Source organism: Rhinolophus sinicus, chromosome 8 (assembly GCF_057876585.1).
Source record: "Rhinolophus sinicus isolate RSI-liver-muscle chromosome 8, RSI-T2T, whole genome shotgun sequence".
NCBI lineage: Eukaryota > Metazoa > Chordata > Mammalia > Chiroptera > Rhinolophidae > Rhinolophus > Rhinolophus sinicus.
In genome coordinates this window covers 26,735,087-26,758,722 of record NC_142508.1, presented here as the reverse complement: position 1 = coordinate 26,758,722, position 23,636 = coordinate 26,735,087, and the positions used below count along the sequence as shown (strand labels likewise).

General features: G+C 37.4%; 1 protein-coding gene across 2 annotated transcripts in view; it reads right to left on the bottom strand.

Annotated features, from left to right (window-relative positions):
• TFEC (transcription factor EC) overlaps window positions 1–20,749 on the bottom strand; it is a 191,875-nt gene extending 171,126 nt beyond the window's left edge. For both annotated transcript variants that reach the window (XM_019743198.3, XM_074315689.2), the window contains exon 1: window positions 20,666–20,749. The gene's annotated coding sequence lies outside the window, so the exon portion shown is untranslated. The remainder of the gene's footprint in view (window positions 1–20,665) is intronic.
• Window positions 20,750–23,636: the final 2,887 nt, after the last annotated feature.

Genomic DNA, 23,636 nt, shown 5'->3' with positions numbered 1-23,636 from the left:
TCCAGAGGGATTTGGACAGAAATGGACATGATGTCCAGTAGGCTTGATTGTAGAAGTTCAAGAGAAACAGGTCCACAGTTTTAAAAAGCAAAGGGGAGCCATTACAGTGTCTATGCTGGGACATAAGGCAGTAGAAGGAATGTTCTAGAAAATACAGTCACACCAGATTAGGCTGTCAAGGCAGGAGTGAACAAGTTTACCAAGAGAGGTGAAGGATTCTCAGGAAACGTATTGGTTGGCTATTAAAATAATCTGAGCTTTTGACAATAAGGACCAAGACCAGAGAGTTTGTTGTTGTATATAGAAAAAGAGGCAAATCTGAGAAATAAAGCTAAGAGGTAAATGAGATAAGTGAAAAAAAAGTGTGGCTTAGACAGGAAGAGAACCTACTCTTTGTTTAGATCCTACCATTTAGCATTCTTCACCAAAAAGGAGAGCCAATTTAATTGTACTTTCTATTTAGTATTCCACACAATGAATAGCGCATTTCAATAAATGTTCCTGTTTAGTGACTCCATCCCATAAGGAGATATTTTGTCTGAAGACAGTATTCCAGCATCTTTGAAAGAGCCTAGAATAAGTAGTAGATCCCCCCAAATACCCCAAATTTCTTTCAAGGACACCTTTTATATAGTTTCAGGGTATTACATCATTAAAACACATAATAAAAGCTTCACATAAACTAAAGCAACGATATCGTGACAGTGTCTTGCAACATATGAATGTCAATTACTATTTTAAATATGTTGCCTAAAGGGATATGGTAGTCTGCAGACCCAGCCTTAGAGGCCAAGTGGTAAGTCAGGCGAAAACTACCTTCAATTTCCCCCTTCCTATTTGAAACCTTCATCAGACTCTCCGCACTGTTGCGGCCATAGCATTGTGTCTTCCTATCAGCCAGCAAATATTTATAGGGCAGCCCTGACTTGTCAGTCCTATACTACCCACTGGAGACGGCATGTTGAATATGACACAATCTATGCAATCTAGTGTCTTTTCCAGGCTTCCACCAAACTTCCCCCAGCACCCAGATATCAGCCACTTATTTATAAAACAATTATTCTGTATAAAGTACCAAGCCCATACGAGACTTGAGGAAAAAAACTATTACATGGTCAATACCCTCTGGAAATTTATAATCAGTAAATTATGGAAGTATGTAAACAGAAGCATTTGCATTACATGTTAATTAAGAATGTATGCTAAATAAGTTTGTGCTGTCGGAGTTGTTCAGAAGTTCACAGAAGGGATATGGCAGTTAGGCAGGCTGCTGCCAGGGAAAGTAAAAATTAAAAGACTAATTGCCATTTCCAAACTTAAATCGCTTGAATAATTTTATATATCTGCAACTGTGAAAAAGATCTGGAACAGTTCAAACTGTTACATTCTCATCATTATGTTAAGGTCATGAATAATAACCCTTCATGGGGATTTTTCCAAATTTTTAATAGTTAAGTAAAAACTAAAGTGTTTCTGTAACAACATTCCCTTGGATCAAACTACTGAGCTCCCTAAATTCTAACACTAGGTATCTTTAATCATCTTGTAAACAAACCAATTCCCTAGCCCAAAAAACATGTTAGGTACAGCTGTATAAAAGGTAAAAGTGACAGAGTGTCTCTGTGCATATGAGTTTAGAGTATGTTTAGAGTGTTTTGTTTTGCTGGTTTTGCTTTGTTTTTCTTTCAATCCGATTTCTTAGAGGAGTGCCATCATCCAAGGACTGTGGAAGCACCACGGCAGTCAAACCAAGTTGCATTACTTGCCAGGGCCAGAGAGCCCGCACCCATGAGGAAATGTGGAACACCTCAGCTTGAGGGCACTACAGGGGGGCTTCTTATAAGATCTGAGCTTGCATTCGGTGATTTTCAGGGCAGATACAAAGAAGCAGCCTTCGCCGTAAACTGGGTGTTATCAGAAAGAAGCTGGGTATCAGTAATTTTCTAGGAATGAGGAATGAGTCTAAAGCAGCAGTTGCTCACGTCAGCCAGGAGAGGGAGGTGTTTGGTCATTTTTGCGTTTTGCGCAGGGTTTTGTTTCTGTCTTCTTGTCAGAATCAGTGGACTATGAGATGCCGGTGCTGTTTAATTTCACTGCGTTAATGGATTTCAAGTTTTTCCCTCCAAAATGTGTCAAAAATCCACAAAAAATAATTACAGCATTTATAGTTTTAGGTAAATACATTTAAGGCGCTACATTTTATTAAAATAAATGATGACCTTAAAGTATAAAAATGTCCTATTCTTGAATAACACAAAAATATAGAAAAATGTACATCTGGTTTCCTAAACTTCCTTTCTGGATCACTGAGCTCATGGGATAAAGTCGAACGCCACAGTCAGCGACTTGGAAATATCATTCGACTATAGTCCAACGTCGCAGCAGAAGTGTTAGGATAAGCAGGAGAGCACCGCACCTTAGCTGTTAGTTCAGGCCAGCTGACAGCTGACAACTGTCAGAGCTGCTCGTTCTCAAGTACAATTTTTTGTGATGAAAAGATTGTCCATACGGTAAGAAAAATGTAAATCTTCAGAAGGAATTCTCCATTTTCTTCCCAACTCCCAACCAATGACATTTTGCTATGAATTCTGCTGGTTTCTAGAAATGTTTGCTTTAGCAGTAAACTGGAAGAGCTGGAAACAAGAGGTAAGGATCATATTTGAAGTGATGGATTGCTAAAACTACTGATAAGGCTGGAGGCAGTGGACACATTTTAGGGACCCCCTCCCGACTTTTCAGAATGTACTCCCACTGTCATGGCAGCTATAGTTACACTACCTGACCCCTACCTCTTTACCACAATTAAGTGGACAGAGGTAGAGACCTGGCCCTACTGGACCAATCTGATTCTCTGTCCCCACCCCCCGCCAGAAACTTGGGTTTGGGATTCAGAGAAGCCAAATGAGTTCTACGTGCAGTTGGAATTGTCGCAAGTTAAATCAGGGCCTCTGTAGATGCTCTTTTTTTCACATGGCCCGAAGACCACAGAAAGCCAGGCAATGGGAAGAGAATGAATCAAAACTGCAGAGAGAACCAGAGATGCAGACAGAAGGAGGGTCCTGAGAATTTTCAGTTCCTGAGGTACAGAGGCATCCCCTCCAGTTCCCCGTATCTTTATAACAAATTCTCTATTTTGGTTTAAAGCCAACTCAGACATGTTTCTATGATTTATAGTAAAAACTCTTAACTCTCAATAACAAGCAATTTAACACCAGGCTTAAGTGTAGCACAAACCACTGATTGTCACCCAGTATGTATGTTTATTCTTCTTCCGTTCTTTCCTTTATAGTACCCTTTGGGTACATGGTTGCGAGATAGAGGACGAAGTTACCAGCGTCCTTTGTAGCTAGGCGTGGCCATGTGACTGAGTTCAGTCTAATAGGGTAGGAGTGAAAATTACGCATGTAACTTTAGGTTATCTCTTTTAGATGGGTAGCCTGCCTGAACTTTCCTCTTTTCTCACTGGCTGGGAAATGGTGACCACTGGAACAACTGCCTTAGACCAGAAACAGAAGCACATTTGCGATGACACAGCCAACCCACCAAACCTGGTTGTACCTGGCTGACCTTCAGGAGAAAAGATTCTATCATTATCCCCAGACCACCTGACTAGCTGGACTACCAACATGAGAGATAAATGAATTTTTATCTTGTTTGTACCTCTGTTACATGATCTCTTTTTGCTACAGAAGACCAGTCTCCCCAAAGGAATGCAGAGAGGTTGCCATAACAGACCTTCAGAGAAAATGCAGAGTTAGTTGACTGGAGGGCATGTGGGGTAATAATTGTCATTCCAGGATGAAAACTGACCCTCCATGTTATGTGCTGCTGATGTTGTTGGTTAAATTCCTGTAGTCTTGGGGAATTCAAATGATATTCTCAACAAAGATGACAATGTTTTAGGGGAATTCTTTGCTGAGTATGAGAATTTCAAAATGTGAAGCCTACTCTTCGTGATAATGAAGTACAACATGAAAGAGAAAAACATCAGGCTAGGATTTCCCAGCTGGGAGCAGATAGAGAAAACGTGTTTGAGGAACTGAAGTTGTTGAAGTCTAAATCAAGAAATGAGCAGATGTCCTGCTAAACTGAATTCTGCACATCACCCCTTGGTATGTATGTTGTTGATGCTTTTATTAGGGAATTATGGGATCCTGACTATTTAAACCGGATCTGGGAGGAATCAGAGGAGTGGGGATACCCATCCTTCACATTCCTCTCACATATCTCTGTATCTCCCCCCTCTACAAGCATATCACAATGCCTCTAATGATAATGTTTAACACAGCATTATGGGGAAGAAGGGAGAGACCCAGAGAAAACTAGACATGAAGGACTCAGACATGTTTCCTCAGCCCAGAATTTTGTAAACATTTCATGATTCACTGATACTCAAGTATTAGGAAAAGTTAGTGCCTCAGCACAAAAACTTCATGAATATCACTCATTTGGGTATTTGGGTTACTAAATTTCATTATGCAAAAGGCAAGATGCAAGAGGTATGAAGCTTTAGGAAATGGGATCATGTTAAATGAAACTGGTAGGCAGTCCACTAAGACTTCATTAGATTGTGTGATGACTAATTTTTGTGTCAGGTTGGCTAGGCTATCATGCTCAGTCCTTTAGTCAAACACCAGTCTGTATGTTGCCATGAAGATATTTTTTAAATGTGATTTGAATTTAAATCAGTGGACTTTGATTAAAGCAAATTGCCTCCATAATGTAGGTGGGCCTCATCAATCAGCTGAAGGCTTGAAGAGAAGAAGCAATTCTGCCTCAAGAATAGGAACTGTGCCCATCTGGTTGCCTGCCCTGCAGAGCTCAGACTCAAGGCTCCAACAGCAACTCTGAACTGAATCTCCAACCTGCTGGTGTACCCTACTGATTGCCAGCCCCACAATCATGTGAGCCAATTGCTTAAAATCAACCTCTCTTCTCTTTCTTTCTCTCTCTCTCTCTCTCCATGTCCATGTCCATATCTATGTTCATCATCTCTATCTTATCTATATCTATATCATCTATATCTATCTATATCTATATCTACATCCTATTTCTCTGTGTTAGATTGTATTCCTAGGAAAAGAATGCAATCCTGGCTTACTACCGCAAAAAAAAGTGAAAATAATACAACTACAGCTGTATCCTGATAATAATCAACCACCGTTTCTCCCTGATCTTAGGAAATTCTTGATTCTAATTCTTTCACAATAGTAAATTGTCCAAACAACCAAGGAATGATTCTTCTTTCCCTGGAAATTTAGCTGTCCTGAATTTCTTCCCCCTGGTCTCTCAACCTTCTACAGTGACCTTCATCTTGTCTTATCGTAAATCCATGCTAAGGAGGGAGCAGGCTCCTGGCTATAAATTCTGCCTTTCCCCTGAGCTATGTGAAGATAGTGACTCTTGCCCGTGCTGTCTGAGGTGAAGTAGCTAAAACAGTCATTTCTGGGTCACAGCAAAATAGAGAAGGAAATCATTTGGACAGGAGGGGCATGGCAGCACCCATCAAATCACACCACAGAGGCCACTTCCTTTTCTGCACACATGCAGATAATCAGAATTGCTAGACTCATATCCAGCAAATGCTCTGAGCTCAATGAATTACCGGCAATTCTTAGAAACCAGAGTAGTTCCAACCAAGTACCTAGACTCAGAAGCCAAAAATATGTAAAATTTTGATTTGTAAAGGGACCCAGAAGCTCTAATCAGGCTTCAAGTAGTTTCAGTTTCAAAAGTACTTTCAGGAAATCAAGTTAGTTTGGATTAATTTAGGTTCAGGTGGCAAGTTGAATCTCCACTGGTATGGACCTAAATTCCTCCATCACATTGTCTCAGACATACCCATGACATCCGCAAAAACTAGGGAATACTAGAGCAGGCAAAACTTCTCAGGTTGCTTACAAATTAAAATATCATAAGTCCTATGACAACTCAAAAAGTAATAGTTCAAGATTCAAGTATGGTAAGTGATAAAAATCAACCATCACTACTCCCTTTATATTTCCAAACTCAAAGTAAAACTAATAAAGACAAATGTAAAGTTATAGACAAAGGTAAAATACTGACAGAAAACAAAAGGTTTGAATTCTGTTTCCAGCAACTATGAAGAACATGACAGTAAGTGGAAAACCTCCCAGTAGAGTACACCAATACAGTTAAATAGCACTTTTAAAAAGTATTTTAATGTCTGTCTGACCAAGGGAAAACAGTCAAGGAATTCCTCAACCACCACAAACAAACAAACAAAATGCTGCCAATTCACAAGGAGAGTAAGCCCCAGAGTCAGAGTTTGCCCAGGGCTGTTTGTGATTCCCTGACAAGCAGAAATCAAGATTTAATAGATGCATGGTTGGGGCACAAGTGACAAAGTCTGGGAACTGAGTGGACAAAAAACAAACAAACAAACAAAAAACACTGCCAAACAGAAAACCCCCAAAGAAAGGATACTACTGTCAGTGTCTGGAAAAAATTGCCCTGTTACTGAGCCTGTTACTTAGTCAGAGTGGAGGTCAGAAAAATTTAAGTCTCCCATTCCTAACCACAAGCCGCAGTCTCAGAAGAATTTTACACTACCTGTATCATCAAAAATATGTACTTATGCCTAGATATGTAGACTAAAGTGATCCAGGCTAAAGATATGTAGACTAAAGTGATCCAGTAAATACAGGTTCTTGACAAAAGTGAGACAAATTTTAACACATATCACAAAAAACGCTTCAAGATTGGCTCATAGTGAGAAGTCTCCAAACACTGAAGGATCAAACAACTACAAGTGAGAGTCAAGATGTAAATCAAGGAACTGCCAAAACGACTCCCAAAGATGGTTGCTCTTATAACAATCAGAAGCCTACAAAAAGGGTTTACTTGACATACTTAAGTAAATAAAAGAGAATATTGTCAAGTACAGTGAAGAAGAGATTATGGTAACTGACCAGAGAGATTTGAAAAAGTAAAAATAAAAATAAATTTTTTGAAATGAAGAAATGTAATATCTAGAATTAAAGACTCAAAGTTTGGATTAAACAACAGATTAGAGGAAAGTGAAGAGAAATTTGTGAATGCTGAGACATCTGTGGATAAACTACTCAAAATGGAGCACAGAGAGTCCAAAAAGTGAGAAACATGAGAGTTAAGAGACAGAAAAATAGAGAGATTCTAACATTTGCCTGCTCACTTGAGTTCCAGAAATGAATGAGAGAAAAGATACAGAAGACAAAGGTAAAACACTGACAGAAAATAAAAGGTTTGAATTCTGTTTCAGAAGAAATATTTGAGATGACAATGGGTGAGGTTTTTCCTGATATGATGAGAGACACAGAGCCTCAAATTGAGCAACCTCACTAACTCCCAATTAGAATGAGTGAAAAGAAATCCATACTAAACATATCAAAATGAAACTGTAGAGCATCAAAGACAAAAAGGAGTTCTTAAAACATCCAGAAGGAAAACACAGATTAACAGGAACACCAATTTGACTAGTGGCTGACTTCTTAATGACAATAATGGAGGCCAAAAGACAGGAAAAAGATAGCTTCCAAGTGTTAAGAGAAAATAGCTGCCAACCTAGAATCCTATACTCTATAAAATTATCTCCCGTTCACTCATTCATCCCATTCAACAAAAATGCATCATGCATTTGCTGCGTGTCAAACAGTGATTAGGATCCATTAGTGAATCAAGTGAACCAGAAAGAACTTATGTTCTTCTGGAATTTATGTTCCAATGGAAACAAAGAGTCAATAAATAATTGCCATAATAAATAAGTAAAATATGCTGTGAAAACAATGGGCCAGGGAAAGGGAAATAGGATTGAGAAGACAGACAATTAAAAATTTAAATGGGGCTGTCAGAATAGAATTCATTAAGAAGGTGAGATTTAAGCAAAGACTTGAAAGATGTAAGGGATCTCTCGCAGGAGGGAGTGTTCCAAAGAAAGAGAATAGACAGTACACAATCCTATCGTGGAAGAATTCCAGAAATAGGACACCAATGTCGCTGGAGCTCAGTGTGAGAGCCACTAAGAGGACGTTGTTTCTACTCAGTGAAATAGGGAATGGAGGACAAAGAGAGGGTGAAGAAGAGTGGCATGATGGATATTAACAGGATCACACCAACTACTATGTGAGAATATACTGTGCGTAAGGTGGGGGTGGACGTGACAAGTAAAGAAATTAGGAGACTTTGAAGTAACCCAGGTACAAGATAAGGATAATTCAGACCAGAGTGGGAACAGGGGAGTGGTGAGAAGTAGCTAGATTCTGGATTTATTTTGAATACAGAATCAACAGAATTTGCTCACAGATTGGGCAAGAGAAAAATCAAGATGAGTAAACTATTTTTCCTGAGCTACCAAAAAAAAGGGAGTTGTTAATGAGCATTGTAACTATGGCTGAGGTAGCTTTGATAGGAAGAGGGAGGATATCAGAAGTTCAGTTTGGACATGTTAAATCAAATATTAGACATCAATGTAGAGCTACTGCACAGAAAGTTGGGTAATTTAGTCTGGAGTTCAGGAGAAAGGTCTTCACTAGAGATGTAAATTTGAGAGTCATTGCCACATGGATGGTAATTAAAGGCAAAATACTGGATGAGATCACCAAGTGACAGACTGTGAATGTAGGAAAAGAAACGGACGAAGGATTGACCAGGGAAATGTCAACTGATTGGGAAAATGAGCACAAAACACTGAGAAAGAGTGAGAACAAGATAGAAGGAAAACCAAAAGAAGTACAGCGTGCCATGTCTAGGACTGATATTAAAGAGGAGTCATAGTCTCTGTCAAATGCTGCTAATAGTAAAGTAGAATGGAAGCTGAAAATTTAGGATGTGGCCATGTAACCTTGAAAAAAAGCAATTTGGTGGCATCTTGGGCACAAACCTGACTGGGTAGTTGTACAACATATTTGAGAGAAGAAGTGGAAAAGGCCTTGAATAGTAATTTTTTCATGGAGCTTTCCTGCAAGGAGAAGCAGGAAAATGTTATGGTAGTTGGCCATTCAAGTCAGAGTAAAATATGTTAGAAATATATTGGAAAAGTAAGAATGTGCTGTACGCTGACGAGAAGGTCCAGTAGAAAAGAAACAAGTAGCTGTGCAGCAGAAAGAGGAAAGAATTGCCGGAGGAGTCAGCCAAAGAATAGGGGCCAATATTGGGTGGAAAGCTCGACTTCGGATGGGACGGGGCAGTCTGAAGTGTTGGCCGGGACAGCATAGTGTACATGCAGATGATGCTGGGAAGGCAGTAAGGCTGGAAATCTGCATGTTCTCTTCTCATACCTCCCTTTTTTTTTTTTCTTTTTTTTTTTATTGAAGTAGAAAACAAGATCATCAACTGAGAATAAAGCTGGAGGAAGGCATATTGGAGATTTGAGGAGAGAAGAGAAGGCCAAAAAGACCCCCACTAAAGGAACTACAAAGAAAATTATCTGAGAAGGAAGGTTTTGGAGGCTAAAAATGAATGATGAGCACAGAGTTGTTAACAAGCAGTTAAACACAAACAAGCATCTAAATAAATCAATAACAATGATATGTAATTTGGAGGCTTACAAATACAGTCATCCCTCAGTATCTGCAAGGGGATTGGTTCCAGGACCACCCCAGACACCAGAATCCACAGATGTTCAAGTCCCTTATGTAAAATGGCGTAGTATTTGCCTATAACTTATGCACATCCTCCCAAACACTTTAAATAATCTCCAGATTACTAATAATACTTAATGCAATGTAAATGTTATGTCAGTAGTTGTTATACTGTGTTGTTTAGGGACCAACTTTCTGAAATTTTTTTTTAATGTGTTTGATCCACAGTTGATTGAAGCTGCAGATGCGGAACCCACAGACACAGAGTGCTGACAGTGATTAAAGAAACGGTAATACTGTGCAAGAATCACATAGAACAAGGTGAGGGTATGACTGATATATGTATGTAAATACACAAGTTCGAGCATCATCATATTTCAAGTTGCAGTGATCAACAGAGTCTTTTAGAGTTACTTCTAAATAATAAATTTGATGTCACATTTGGTGATGATATCGCTAAATTTCAAGACAAAAATTCACTCTTTTCTCTCATTCTCTCAACCGCTACATTCTACATCCAATTAAATGTAGCGAAAATGCAGATAACTTTTTAGCCTTCGGACAGTAGAGAAGAACTCCAAAAGAGACATTAAGGCTACTGGATTCAGCAATTCACAGTTACATCCTCATGTAGTTTCCCTTGCCTCTTGGTAATGGGGCGTCCATACAGTAATCGCCTTTAAGACAGACGATGTGAAACCAAATGGAAATCAGACCACACCGAAAAACTTCCTGCTCCCTATCTTTATTCCCTACCAAGTAAGTTAATTCTGAAATTAAGAAGTTTGTTTTTGTTGGCCTTTAAAATCCAAATAATTACACATTCCAACAGACCAAAACATTTTTCACACTTTTCTAAAATTTCCCTTTTTTTATACTTTGTTTACTTTCATAGTTTTACTGTTAGTCTTCTGTCTCTTACTTAAAATTGCTTAATGTTAACCAGAAGACCTCACTTCTGTTAAAGCTCCTCTTCTTTGGGCAGTGGAACTGTGACTCGCTATTCTCAATGTCTCTCTATATTCAAGATTCTCAATGGTATGCATATTTTTTTTAATAATAAAAAGAATTAAATCTGTTTTTAAATTAGAAGTCAAGAAATAAATTATATTATATTTCCTGGGACCTCTAATATGACATTGAATACAAGTAATGATTCCAGGCCTCCTTGTCTTTGAATTTTATTTTAGAGTCACTAGACATGTGATTCAATGACCTTAAAGAAAAAAAAATTCACAGCACTCCTTCCTGCTCAATAACTAAATTACCACTGTCGCATGGTACTGCATCACATGGTTAAGGATATTACAGAAAACAAAAACAACCCTGGCATCTACACGTTTAGAGAATATGTTTGCATTTGTATTATTGTCACATTACTTTCTTGTACAGTGTAGAGTTAGGGGAATGCTATTTTGATACTGTGTTAACTGGAAGTGAAACTAACATTTAAAAGTTCGTGAGAGGAGTTTTTGTGTTCCTATATTCGTACTCAGAGGTAGAGTAAGGGTGGTTGGAAGCCATGTGAGTGTGACTCAAATTCATATTATATTTGATCATATAGAAATAAAGCCCTTGTGATATATGGCTTTCTCTTGACTCAAAGCTTGATTTGCTAAACACTAATTTTGGTAATGCATCACTTTTAAATAAGTATAATTAATAATATAAAATCATCATTTGAGGTTTCAAAATTATAAATCCCAAACTTAATTTTATTTAAACTACAATGTTTCCATTGATCTCTTTTGAAAATAACGCAATGGACCCTTAGCAAGTTGTATGTAGCATTCCATATACTCCATCATTAGTATATGAAAATGAATAAACGTGTGAGAAAGTCTGAATTTCTTTGGAAAGCTTAATTGATCAATCTTAGTTAAATTCAAAATAGATTTCTTCTAACATTGATCTGAACATAAAAAACATTTTCATTTGATATTAGCTTGTGAAATTTTTACTCTCCAACTGAATTTTTTAAGTGTTTTATTAAGAACGAAAACTTATTACAATGGACTTTCTTTCATTCAGCAGAACAAATATACTTGTCTCTTTATATCATCATACACATTTTCATAATTGGGAGATTTGCATTTTTAATGGACAAAATAGCGAACTTTTGTGTGAGAAAATATAAAGTGACCAATTTAATTGGTTCAAAAGATAATAACAAAATTTGGATTGATCTGTTTCACTTCATTTTGAAGTTTTTGTTTCACTGAAACATCCATGCTTCAACAAAGTTAAATTCCTGGAAGACTTTTTTATTGTTTCCTAATGTGGCAGTAAAATTATTTAAACATAAATATAGATTTTTCCATGGTCATTTTTTTTTAATGTGTCTTATCATCTTGTCAAATGACGGTCCAGAGTAATACTCAGATCTCTCCAAGTGCACCGAGACTCTGAATTTAAAAAATAACATGTAGGATCAATGTGTGTGAGAACTTTAGTTTAGTAAAAAATGTCAGTGACTTCTATTGCCACCAAAGATAAAGGAACAAGGACCAGATTTACACCCATACCTTAAACAACTGAAAACTGAAACAGAATATATGAAACAATGGTTTTCAGACATGGAACAATAGGCAGCAGAGAGCAGTATTGCGGGAGAGAAGGGAAATAAACGACCAAGTTCTATGATTGTTTCAGCTTACTACCTGGAGAGAGTTTCCAAACCACAGCTCAGAGAAAATCCAAACAGAGCCCAGAACTCTCTCTTAATTGAGGAGACAGAAATGTGAGTTTGGGGAGCCCAGGGTAGTTAGATCTGTAGGGCAGAGTACCAGAGCAGACAGAGGCACAAAGAGAGGTTGCTGCTGAGATCGGAAGAGGGTGCCCCAAAGTCTTCAACTAAGGACTGATCAGACCATGTATACCAGCAAACCACCTTTTGGTTGGGCCAGGAAGTACTGGAAAGGAGTAGGAAAAACAATTTCCAGAGATCATGCACAGTTTGGAATGGTTTACAAAGGTTAAATTCTGGGAACAAAAGAAACATTGTAATACATAGGGCATGCATCAAGAAGAGTCCTGGGAAGGATACTGCCTTACTAATGGGGACGAATTACCCTTAAAGTCTGCTCTGATTCCACTCAGCAAGATTAAAGCTAGTTGTGAAAGGATCAGAATGTTTACAAACAACTTAACTACATCTCAGAGCAAAGCTCAAAAATGTTTCTAAAAATTACTACAAGCACCAACACTCACAATGCTTGCCATCCAGTCGAATATCACCAGGCATGCAAAGAAGTAGGAAAATAGTAAGACCGATCATGTGGGGGGAAAAAAACATTCAATAAAAACTGGTCAACAAATGACACAGAAGGCAGCAACCATTAAAAGCATATCAAAACAGCTACTATAGCTATACTCCATATGTTCAAGAAGGTAGAGGAAAGCATAAGCTATTAAAGAGACACACAAATTTTTAAAAACTTAAATGTAGGGGTGGTTGGTTAGCTCAGTTGGTTAGAGCGCGGTGCTCTTAACAAGGTTGCCAATTGATCCCCACATGGGCCACTGTGAGCTGCGCCCTCACACCTAGATAGAAACAACTACTTGACTTGGAGCTGATGGGTCCTGGAAAAACACACTTAAAATAAATAAAAGTATAAAAAAAGCAAAACCCTAAATGTAAATTCTAGAAAATTAAAATGCAGCATCTAGGTAAAAATGACACTGGGTAGTATAAATCCTAGCTTGGGAATTGGAAAAGCTTATAACCACAGGAAACACCAACAGGCTGGACAAATAGCACTGATGTTCCTTATTCTTCAAGTAAATTAAGCAATGGTAGTGATGATGTGGCTATTTTCTTTCTTTGATGTCACAGTTGTAGTTACTTGTTTTGTGTTTTGCATTCCCTGTCTAATAATTCACTTTACCAATAGTGATTAGCAATAATTGAGCAAAGAATAAAAAGCAAAAACCATCTCTGTTCCTTTAACGTATTAGCTAACCAATAAAATTTATAATGAATTTGCACTAGATAGGACTAACAGCAGATTCAACCCTACGATTAGTGAATTTAAAGAGATAACAGTAGAAACTGTTTAAAATTAAACTTACAGAAAAAGTCTGAAAAAATTAAGAGGACATCAGTGAACTGTAAGGCAACTTCGCGTGGCTAATGCACACTAATTGGACTCACAGAAGGAGAGGGGAAACAAGTGTCCCTAGGTTTTGAAATCTGGTGTATGTGGCCCATTCCTTGAAGCAGAGGATTAGATGAAATCATAAAGAGAGAAGAGTGATCCTGCCCTAATATACTGGTAAACAACACAGTGTTCACTAAACTTAGTCATGCAACAGACTTTAGGAAGATTGTCCTTTAATGTTAGTTCATGAGGATTCAGCTACTGTGGCCATTATTCATATGATGCATGTCTTCCCTCTTCTGACAAAGATCTTCCCAAGTAGATACATGGACTGGGGTGGCCCATGAAGTGTGAGGGCAAGATGGGTCAAGGCGTGGAGATGCAGGCAGAAGAAACTTTTCTAAGGTCTGAAATTCTGTCACTTTCTAATCCACTTCCTTTCCTTCTTCTCTCTCATCTCTGTTCCCCACTTTCTTCAGATGGAGGCTTTACTATTTCTTGATATCTAATGAGGTTCCTATTCACACTGGCAGTGGAAGGAGCTCACAGCTAACTCTCAGTGGGGATCGTGACTCTTGAAAGTATATTGGGGATTACGAGATTAATTCACATATTTTTTTCGTTCACCAAAATCTTCTATGGGCCAGGCATTGTGAAATATGCTGGTAATATATTAGTAAGTCAGACACATTCCTGACCCATGGGAATTGCAGATTGTCTATAGAGATGGGCACTGACCTGATAATAGCATTAACTAATATATAATTACTGCGTATACCAACATTAATTATTTGCCCCAGCTCAATTCCTTCCCCTACAATCTATGATGTATTACAGGGGACCAGAGACCCCTACAAACTCTATTTTCCAGAATCCTTTGCCGATTGACTTCCAGTAAGGTTTGGATAATGCAAGGCATTGATGTGATACTGTAAGATGGTAGGAGGAGAGAAGTCATGGGTGGTCCTCTCTCTTGGGTATTTAGTCCTCTCTCTTTGCCTTATAGGTGGTGTCTTTGAACGTGGCTATGACCCTTCTGTGACATCCTTGGCCCTGATTTCCTCATTTCAGCTTTACTAACCCATGCCAAATTGTCCTCCTTGGCAGGTCTAGCACCCCATTAGGCACCCTAACAAATCACAAATACACTCCCAGTCTGCTTTACCTCACCTTGTTTTTACATTTCCTGAGTGTAGCCCACAAATCTGACATTTTCCATATCAATCTTAATAGGCCCCAGTTTAATAGGGAAAGAACCAGGATGTGGAATCAACCTTTTCACCACCTGCATAATGATTTCGCCTATTCACTCTGCTTCACATATCTAGTGTGATTTCTGATTCTCTGACTGATATACTCTCATTTTGATTAATGCTAAATACTGGGTCCAATGAACATACATAATGGGAGATGTAACCAATACTGGGGAACCAGAGACAGCTTTCTTGAAGGTTAATACTTGAACTAAGTACTGGAGTACGAAGAGAAGTTAGCCAGGTAAAGGGAAGCAACCTCAGCCTCGTAGCCAAATGTCATATGTTACGTAAGCTATCAAAGAAGGACTGCTCTCCCAAAGGCAATTCTTTGCTATGCAGTTGAGATATTTCCATGTTGTATTATCCTTCTCACTGTGTCATCGGACCTACGGCAACCCTGCCAGGGTCTCTACCTCAGAGGACTAACTCAAAGATTTCTTTTGTTTTGCTCTTTACTGTGATCCTATTTTAAACTCAGTGATGCTTTGCTTTTTACCAACTCTAATGTCTTCACAGTCCTGGAGAAACATTTCCAGGGAGAATGTCCACTCATGAAAACTTATCATTCGCTTTTACCAGCATCTCTCAAGCACATTCCTGACCTGGCCATCTTCAGTCCACACATTTAACTGGAGCCTTAAAATATCGAAAAAGATTAGGTTGGCTGACTGAATAAATGCTTCTGTCTTTCTGCCTTGTTATAACATTCCTTGAGTCGTGACTGCCTAATTAAAATCTAGCTTGCCAGTAAATTAAAACTCCTTGTTACTCTCCCAATTTTAGGTTGGTATTACTGATTTTTCCCTCTTGCCTCAGGCTCTGATCTGCCCCGGCTTCATGCTGTTAACTGATCCTTTAATTCTTTGTTCGTTATGCAGTTTTTTTGTGTTAAAAATTTCAGGATTTTTTTTAAAAGATTGCATAAAAATATTATTTGTCTTGATTTCTGAGTTTGTTGGTGTCCCCTTAAATTTTGCACCTGAGGCAAGTACCCTCTTCTCCTGGCCCTTGTCACACTCTGAAGGAATCTGGGCCTGTGCCAGGAGCAGAGTGGGACCTCCCAGTCTACACTGTCCCCAGGCTCAGTCATTGGGAGGACCAGAATTGCAAAAGGGAGGGAGAGAATTCATTCTCTTAAAGCACAAAGACAGGTCATTGAGCACATTTGCATAAATAAATTTGAATAGTAGACACTACTCTTTCTGAAACTCATTACTTGTGTATAAAAAATATATCACAGGTGGCAAAAACATTTCAAGAGGAAGAGTTCATTTTAAAAATTAGTTAAACTTTTTATCTGTTCTACTTCTGAGATTACAATCAATTCACAATTAACAAAAGACAGTTAAAAGACAAGAAAATGAGATATTACGACCCTGAGAAATATCTAATTTCATGTGGGCTTCCCCTGAATGCACCTATCCACAGCCTTGAATCTTTGAAACAGTTTGGCCACATAGCAATGGGTCACATGTGTTTGTAGCTCTCTCCTTAATATGATTCTCTAGAATTTCTGCTTGATTTCTCAGGGGCTTATTTTATATTTCCTAAGTGTAGCCCACAAATCGCCATCTTCCATATCGATGTTAGTAGGCCTCAATTCAATAGGAAAAGAACCTACGATGTGGAATCTGGGCAAGTCTCCTAACCGTTCCTTTTTGTCCCATTTAGGTCTCCATCTCCTCATCTTCAAAATGAAGGTTTTGAACTAAAAGGTCATTTGCATACTTTGCCATTTTTATATCCTATGACCAGGTAATTCTGCTCTACATACACATTTTAGACCATATGAAAAACGTAGCTTAAGTGGGCCTTGCTGGCACTCTCTTTTCACCTCTGCTTCGGTGCGTAATGCTAACTTTTCTTTTGAAATATCTTCAACTAAAATTGATCACTTAGAAAATAATGTGGGGACTTCCTATTATAGCAAGAGTTTTGATTTTATGTTAGGCCTCCAACATGTCTCACCTGATCTTTCCTATACTTTCTCATGCCCATGCTCTATTTTTAAGTCGTGTCCTTCTTTAATTATATCCCTGAAATTGCTGATCACAGGATGCTTTCCTTTTCAATGTAGAAGCTTCGCAAGCACATAAAAGAACTAGCATAGAGCTGCTTACATTTGTTAACAGTTATTTTTCCTTTCCATCCCTTACTCCCCACCCTCTCTTCTCTCTTTATTCTCTTCTTTTGTCTTCCTTGGCTCACTTTTCCCATTTTCTCCTCTTCCCTCCCCCCTCATTAATTCCCTTTATAACAGTTGAGAAGATCTCAGATGTTCAGAACAAATAAGCAAGAACAAATAACATTACAAATTGAATGTATTCAACAGTGCACATACTATATGTACTATATTCAGTACTTATGGAATAACACAGTAAGAAAAACATACTCCACTAACTGAAATGGATTAGTGATTACAAATGATGTGTTGTGACAAAATTCACTTAGTAGGGAACGGACAGTGTTTTGGGGGGAAAAAATCAAGAAACAGAAGGAAAACAAAATGTAAGATGGTAAATGTGGGGTTGGAAGTGATTACAAGATAATACAAGCAAAAATGCCCCAAATACCTTTCTCTGTCTTTTGTAAGATTTCACTCCTCAACTCTCAAAATTATTGCTTCCTCTTTGAAGATTTACTTGGGCAACCCATGTTGAATTGTCCATTTCCTCCTCTGTTTTCTCTCTTATGTTCCAATATAATTACAAACTTTAACTTCTGTCACACCGAAAACCATTCATTTGCATCTCATTTGCCTTCCTTTCCACCAAATACCAGTCTCCTTCAGCACATGGCTGTATGTTGTTCAACTTTGAATTCTTCATCTGGCATATATTAGGTACCTAGTTTCAAATTCAATGTCCCCTATTAACTATTCACGTAAACATACACAAGTTTCCGATTTTTTTCTGAGCCACAATCTTCTCATTTATAAACTTAAGAAAACACTACTTTAAGATTAAAATAAAATAGCTAGGGTTGCGCTTTCCTTAAGCACTAGGGAATTAACTATACTTTTGTTTTTAAAAGCCTCACATTTTAAAAGATATTAAATTGGATTCTGTGAAAAGGAAAACCTCTGAAGAGTGGTGAAGAAGCAAAATTCCCAATTCCTGGCAGCCGGATTCTTGAGGTCAGGTGGCACAAAAGGGCAGCAAGTTCCAGCGCCACGGACCTGGCCCTCTGAGGTGGCTGGCCCCACATGGGACAGGACACAACTGGGCCCGAGAGACAGTACCATCACGTGGACAACTGAAGACTAACAGTTAAACCTCCACAATGTGTCCTCTGAACTGTGCAAATCCTAGCATCCAAGAACAACCCCAAAAATGAAGAAGGAGACACAAAGTCACTGATACTAGATTTGGTGAATGGGAAATGAAATTTTATTTTATTTCCCTCTAAGGAGAAATATGACCGCTCTTGTCTTTCCAGTATTTTTGAACAATTCATATAGTTTTACAAAATCTAATAATCTGAGGTTCCCGGTCAATGTGAGGTTGGGTGTTACAGTACAGGGATCCTCTGGTTATTTTGGGGAAGCTGAACCGAAGGGTCTGTTCAGGAAAGCAGCTTGTTCTAACTAGAGAAATAGCTTTGTGATTTCTACTCTGATCTGGGGAAGAATACACTAATCGCATCAGAAGACAATCTGAGGAGGATTGTCAACAGTTCACATTTTGGAAATTATTTCCAAATATTTTTAAAGCGTATTCTCTAGAAGAAGCACTCTCTGTGTGATGCCACCCACAGATCTTATTATTCAGATACTTAAATTGTTTCAATATCTCTTTATCTATTCTTTTCCACATGCAATTAAAATCCTTCTCCATTTTCCACTTTCATATTTATCTTTCTAATAATAGGTGTGGCTCACATTCATTATCATTTTTCCTATTTGTCTCATAATATTTTTCTAAGGAATAACAATAGTGCCATTCAAATTGAACAGGTTTGACTACAAAAAAAAAAAATTCTATGAAGTCTGTAAATGGGTACAGGTAATAAGCAAACCAACAGAAAAATATTTCTAAAATTCAATCCTATATTTGTCACCTGAGCTTCTCCCATATAATGCTGTAAAAAGGTATTTCTGGCCCATTTCCCAACCTACAGTGTATTTTGAATGATTATTTCTTTACATCATTTCTCATTTTTAACAAGAACTATCAGCTAAAACTCAGTGGCTTTAAAGGAGCATTATGGATAAGAAGAAATATCTAAACTGAGTAAGTCAAATTATTTAGTTATGTGAAAAATTATGCAAATCTCTGAAGCATGTGCTCCCTCTTCTTGTCGGCCTCATATAATTTAAGCAACTAAATGTATCTGTAGCAGAGTTTAACAAATTCACATCCTAATTATGCTCTCTAAGCAATTGATTTTCTGTTTTTTAAAATACTCTAACACAATTCCCCCCAAAAGTGAAAGGTATGCTAAAGGAAGTTTTAATGATATCCAAAAGAAAAGAAATGTAAGTTCCGAGCTATAAAAATATGTTATGAAGTTCTGTGCTTCCCTTGCTGAAAGTAGTCAGTGATGGATAAACAGTTATGTTTTCCCTTTCTTCTGTAATAGCATACAACTATAAAATGTGATACCAATATCAAACTATCACAATATAAATTATATTTTACAGCATTTTACAAATCCTCAGTAATATTATGTGAGTTGAAGAGGGCCTTTGCTTAATTGTACTTGTTTGTATTTTTGATATCTGCTCATGTTAAAAATATAAAGTAGCCAAAAATTATAATCAAATAATCCTTCATTTCTGTTCTTAAAATATTATAAAATGCTGTGCTAATTTATTTACTATATAATTTATCATGCTTCAAACAATAATTAAAGTCAACCTTACAAATATGAATTTGAATAATCTGTATTTCTTATCATTTATATCTAATTAGAGTGATTATTTTAAAAGTTTTTATTTTTAAATAACTCATTCTCTCCATTCAAGGGCTATGTGAAATAGGATTCAACATGATAAATGAAATGATCACTAAGTTGCAAATATATTTACTGCAGTAAATTATGAGAAATAAGTGTCTTATAGTAAATTATGAAGTTCAAAGCTATTTATGCTCACATTAAGGAAATGCAATTTTCAGAATTTCAGATTTATAATGCATATGATCTTTATCAAAAGTATGTTCTATAAAATAACGTTCTTGTCTGTGCTCTTTTTATAAATAGGTAGATGACTAATAGATGACAGATAAATAGATTATATTTCTTAATTACATGTATGATATGTAATTACATATATGATATGTAAATCCATTACATATATGATATGTAAATCACATATATGATATGTAAATCCATTCTTTGTAAACACATATATTGCATAAAATGAGATAAACATACTTGTGCCAATTCTTTATAAATGTTGGCAAAGTTTGAAACCATTCTTGCACAGTCAAAAGAGAATGACATTATAGAAGCCTCACATATCAGTTCTTCAATTCACCATTTCCTTTTTATTTTATCTAATTCACCACCGAAGCATTATAATCAAAGGTTACCAATAATTTTAAAATTAGCATTAAAAATTGTATCTATTTCTAGCTTATAGAGTAAAATGTAAGTTAAAGTTTGCTTGTTTATAATACTTAAACACAAAATTAAGTTGAAATGTATAGTTATGTGCTTTTAAAGCCCTGGATATAAGTAATTTTATATTTTACAGTTATAATTAAATAATTTAGAAGAAAAACATTACCTTTGGTAAGGCTCAGGAACACAGTGAGTGAGAGTCAATCTCTCCATTTGCTTTTTATGTACGGTAAGCATTATCTTTCTGTTTACTCCTACTTCTCTAGTTTTTCTACTCTAAGGGAGGACAAGCTATATAAACCATGATTTAGTTCCTCTTTTCGGCATTACATTCATTTCTCATACTTTTGACTATAATGTTAAAGAGAATAAGCAACATTTAGCAGACCATGATTTGAATAGTTTGCATTTGCAAAGGACAACCCAATTTTTTTATTTTCCTTCTTCCCCTTCATCAAATATTTTATTATTTTATCAACTATATACAAATAAACGTTAAGATAAAAACTGAGAGGCAAACACAAACTGTGGTGTTGGGGACAGGCTCCCAGGAGGAAACAAATTATTTCTGTCACCATCATCTGGCTTCCATTTGCCTGGATTTTACAAACCCTCCTGGAGAACTCAACCAGTAAACCTAAGGAGGAAACACTGGGCTCACCACAGTCAGAGGCAAGTGAGTTATCGTCCCAGAAAAAGTAACATGCATACACCTGTGTGTCTGTGTGTATATTTGTCAATGGGTAGGTATGATAATCATTGCCAGTGTTTGCAATTTTCATCCATATTCCTTTCTGACTTACCCGAAGGAGTGTCCATGGGACTACTTCTGGCCAGTGAAAGGGGACGGCATAGTCCTTCAGCCCCCCTTTCCAGCTGCCTTGTTAATTGTGGAAGTAGGTATTCAATTGCAGTGGCCACCAACCCAGGGGCCCCTCTGACTCTGATGGTCAAAACCCTGCTATAACCTATGCTGGGCTTGTAGTATGCTACAATAAAAATAAAATGACTTTATTAACTACCGGGATCTGGAAGATATGTGTTTAACCTCACCAATCCTCACTGTCTCAGGAGGTGAAGTTACAATTGCTCTATTCTCAGAAGCAGTGTATCATTAACTACCCACATGGAGAAGAAAAAACTCCTGCTTACCCCGTGAGCTATGCTACCTCTATAGAAGATGTTTAGAAGGACAGCGTGGTAAAGTGGAAAGAAGACAAGGCTTGGAGATCTGGAGAGTTGGCCGAAATAATGCCAATTAGTCAGTAGCAAAGTTTGGGCCCCTCACTAACTTGTTGCATTACTTTGGGTAGGTCACTTACACACTCTAAACTGAAGTTTCCCATTTGTAAAATGGGGGCAATAATGGCTTCTCTGTCTGTATAACAAAGTTGAATATCAAATAAAATGATTTACAAGTTTTATGTGTTGCTCTTACTAGAGGGTGGAAATATATTCCATTGTTCTCTAAATCCCCAATCACCTAATAAAGTATTTTATATCACAAGGGATAAGAAATAAATGTTTAGAAATTAAAGGCAAATTCTATTCCAATAATTATTTAAGCATTTAATTAATGTCTAACTCTGGTTTATAGACTAATTGAGAACATGTCTTTCAGGAAGTACTTTGTTAGCAAAGTGTTTAATTATTTTTAATGTGTTAAATACTCATTAATTATTTACCACATGCCAGGTACTGCTCTAGGCACCAAAGGAGTAGATAACTGAGCAGTTAGACAAATTCTTTGCTGTGATGAAGGAAACAGAAAGTGACAAGCAAAGGTTGTGTGTGAGAGGAGGAGAGGTCAAGAAAGGCCTCCTTGTTAAGTTGACGTTTGAGCAGAGAATTCCGTGAAGGAATGTAAACTGTGCAGACACTGAAGGAACAGCATTCCAGGCTGTGGGCACAGCACGTGCAGAGGCTCTGTAGCAGGAGTGTTCTTAGTGTGGTTGAAGAATAGCATGAAAGCCATTTCGACTAAGGCAACATGAGCAAGACCATGAACGTGAGGAAGGAGGTCAAAGCAGTAGAGGAGGAACCAAGTTCACTGCTGGCAATGATGAGGGTGGTCAATGTTATTCTGAACAAGATGGAAGCATTAGAAGGCTTGAGCTGAGGGAAAACATGATTTGACTTACATTTTCAAAGGATCACCCAGGCTACTTTGTGGAGAATAGATTGTAGGAGGGCCAAATGTGGAAATAGGAAGTTATTAAATTAGTCCAGCTGACACAATTGGTTCCAAGTACTTTGATATATACTGATTTATATTTATATAAAAATTTACACACACACACGCACACACACACACAGGGTGCCAAAAAAAATTGTATACAAGTGGACACTTGGGTCAACGTTGCTCAAGTAGTAGTTTGCCGCAATCAGAAGTGTCTGGACGCTGATGGTAACAATTTTGAGCACCTCTTGTAATTGCCGAAGTCAAACTTGTGTTCATATTTTGTTATTGGTATATATTGAGTATTACAATACAGTTTCCCTTTCTCAAAATGTGTATATATTTTTGCCACCAGATAGATAGATAGATAGATAGATAGATAGATAGATAGATAGATAGATAGATGATAGATAGATAGATAGTAGATAGATTAGATATATATAGATATAGATATATAGATATAGATATATATCAGATTTTCTCTCTGCAGCCATTCTCAGAGCTATGTTACTATGACAAGAGTCAAACTGGAGAGATATGGAGTATTCTGCATGTGTAGGTGTGTATACAAGTATGTTGAGTATGTCGGGAATAGTCTCATGATATGGTGAGGGAAGAAGGAAGGTCTTTGCATTAAGAGATGCACAAGAACAGCGTCTGCATAGAAGAAGGGGAAGAACATGGAGGGGGAGGAAGAGGAGGAAAGTTTTTATTTGCTAAAGTTGGTTATTTTTCAAAAAGTAATTTTCACTGAGAAGATTGGGAATCAAGAAAACCCAGATAAAGAGGAAACCATAGAGGCAACACATAGGGAAAGAAAACACCTGTGGACCTATTGCTGTAGACATCAGAAGAATTATTTAGAAAGAGCAGCCCGCAAGAGGCAATGTAGGCATACGAAGTACACAGGCACATCAGCCTGGAACTCAGAGATGAACCCCTAAATCAGTCAAATCCT